Source organism: Chenopodium album, chromosome 4, assembly GCF_948465745.1.
Source record: "Chenopodium album chromosome 4, dcCheAlbu1.1, whole genome shotgun sequence".
Taxonomy (NCBI): Eukaryota; Viridiplantae; Streptophyta; class Magnoliopsida; order Caryophyllales; family Amaranthaceae; genus Chenopodium; species Chenopodium album.
This window is the reverse complement of record NC_137837.1, coordinates 50579389-50582149: the sequence shown is the minus strand read 5'-3', so window position 1 is coordinate 50582149 and position 2761 is coordinate 50579389. Positions and strand designations below refer to the sequence as shown.

The 2761-nt window shown below is 37.9% G+C and overlaps 1 non-coding gene across 1 annotated transcript; it reads right to left on the bottom strand.

Annotated features, from left to right (window-relative positions):
• Positions 1-2396: 2396 nt before the first annotated feature.
• On the bottom strand, positions 2397-2503 carry LOC145629651 (small nucleolar RNA R71). Its single transcript, XR_014111810.1, has one exon. It is a non-coding gene; the product is annotated as a small nucleolar RNA R71 (small nucleolar RNA).
• Between the last annotated feature and the right edge of the window lie 258 nt (positions 2504-2761).

Here is a 2761-nt window from a genome sequence, read left to right as displayed (position 1 = left end):
GTTGAACCCTCTGTGGAGGCTATTTGAAGACTGCCTGATGTGTCTATTTTATACGGTATTTTACCCCCGTCCCTTGGTCATAATTAGTAGTGTTTTTGTCTCTTTAGAGCCACTTTTATTACTAATTGGTGTTTTCTAGTGTTTTTGTAGATTTGGTTGACTTTTGCAGGGATTTATGCTGTTGGAGTATTTTCCCGAGATATTTTGGAGCAATCACGAACATTGGAGAAGCACGACCAGATTCTATAGCCCAGGGCCGGTTAGAGCCATCGAACCGGTGATTAAGGGCTCGGTATAGGAGATACCGGGGCATTTGGACCGAGTATTCAAAACCGGAAGAGGAAACCCAGATTGGACCGAAGAATTGGAGCCCAATCGAAGTCCAAATAGTGGCCCAAATGAGCCGCCCGGTCAAAGAGGCTGGCGCTCGGAGGCGCGCCCGGCCGGGCGGGAGAAGCTTAGGCTGGCGCCCGGTGACGCGCCCGGCCGGGCGCGAGATTATTATTATGAGCAAAAAGGCGCGCCCGATCGGGCGGTGCCTCGCCCGATCGGGCGCGTGTATTTCTTAGGAGACGATTAACGTCGTTTTAATTTGTTTTAGTTTAGGATTTTTGTACGGAGTATAAATACTCCTCCGTAATACTATTTTAGTATCTCTTCTTCTCTCTTTTCACTTTTCTTTACTCTCTTATTGTTCTCTTAGATTTCTTTCCCTTAAACCTTTGTTCTTAATTCTACTCTTAATTCCAGATTTATTTTGGTAACGATTTCTCTTCTCTTAATCTTAGTTGTTTATTTTATTCCTTTCATCATGACTTATTTAATTGCTTTTATTAATTTAGTTTTTAATATGTGTGAGTAGTTTTATTTCTAGGGTTTATGGGGATCCATAAATAATATGAAGGGGTAATTTGTTGTTGTTAATTATCAATGCTAGATTTATTTCCTATTGATTGATTTAATGCTCTGTGACTAGATTAGGCCTATCTTTTATGCATGAGTTTGATAACATTGATTCGAGATTCGACAGATGAGAATTAATGTTTAGGTCTAGTTTGAATAGGCAGATTAATTTATAAATGGTTAAGTCGAGATTCGAGAGATGAGATTTAATACCGGTAAATTAATTGTGTGATTGTAATACGTAGTGAAATCCCTTTACAATCTGGTTAATTGATGCATTGATGATTGACTATTATTGATTAGTGGTATTGTATGATAATTTCTTATTGATTTATTTTAACGCTTTACAATTGCGGCTTGTAAAAGTATAGCAATATTAAATTGATGAATCGAGCAGATGTTAATTTGATATTAAAGGCTATTTTCAATAACAACTTAGATCTAGTAAATTGCGAAAGCCTGTTAGATCTATGGTGATTAATAAATTGCGAGAGCTTGTTAATCGTGTTATTTATGCAATGTCAATGATTGATTACTATGTTTTACCCTAGAGTATTATTTATTGGTGAACCTATACCCTAGATCCTTTCATATATTGTTTTCTCTCTATTCTCAATCTTAGTAGTTTAGTTTCTTATTCGAATATTAATATTGGTACTCAGATAATTTAGATTATAATAATTAATTAGGAGTAAAAAGACTTGTTTCCCTGTGGAGATCGACCCTACTTCCCTATCTACTTTAGTTAGAGGACTTAGGAATTATTTTTTATTAGGGGATACGACTTTACCCTGTCAAAATTTGGCGCCGTTGCCGGGGAAACGGTTTTATTTTTATTTCTGATTGTTTTTGTAGTCTAGATTATTTTCCTTTTGTCTCAGAGAGCGTTAGTTCTCTGAGACAAAGCTCACATTTGCTTCTAGTTTTTGTTTATGCTCAGGTGTTCCAGATCAGGGTACATCCCATTCGATCCTTAGATCGAACGTTCCTTCCATAGACAGAAAAATTTCTACAAGCAAATCCTGGCGGATTCTGGTGATAATAACAATAATCACCGCGATCCTCCAACTGGTTCTAGCGATTCAGTGACATCATCAGACGCAGAATCAAAGATGACGACTCCAAAGAAGCTTAGTGATTATTCACAACCAAAGCTTACGGATTTTCCACATCTCACCCCTACTCCGGTTCTTGATGGGGTTCAATTTGAAATTAAACCTCAATTTATAACGATGATAGATAGGAAGCAATTTAGTGGAGCTAAGGGTGAAGACCCGAATCTTCACATTTCCGACTATTGTCAATATTGTAACACCATCAGGCAAGCCGGGGTCACTCAAGACCAAATCAGGGAGATTATCTTTCCCTTCTCTTTAACTAGAAAAGCTAAACTATGGTTTAATGGCCTAAATAGAACTACACTTGGTATAACTGACTGGGAAACTCTTGTTTTTAATTTCTATAACAAGTATTACCCTGCAGAGAGAACAACCGTACTATGGAGTGCAATCCAGAACTTTGCCCAAGAAGCCGATGAATCTTTATATGAGGCTTGGGAGAGGTTCAAGGATTTACAAAGAGATTGCCCCCACCATAATTTAGCGCAATGGCAGTTAATCCAAGCCTTTTATAATGGCCTTGGAAATTCTTCACGAATAATTTTAGACTCTGCAGCTAGTGGGAGATTTATGAATCTTGATGTTGATGATCCAGGTCAGGTTATTGAAGACATGGCGATACACAATTCCCAATATGGGAACCCTAGAGGATTTGCTAACAAGGGGAAACATAGTGTCGACTCTGTATCCTTTTTGCAAGCTCAATTAACCTCTATTTGCCAAAAATTAGATAATCTGAG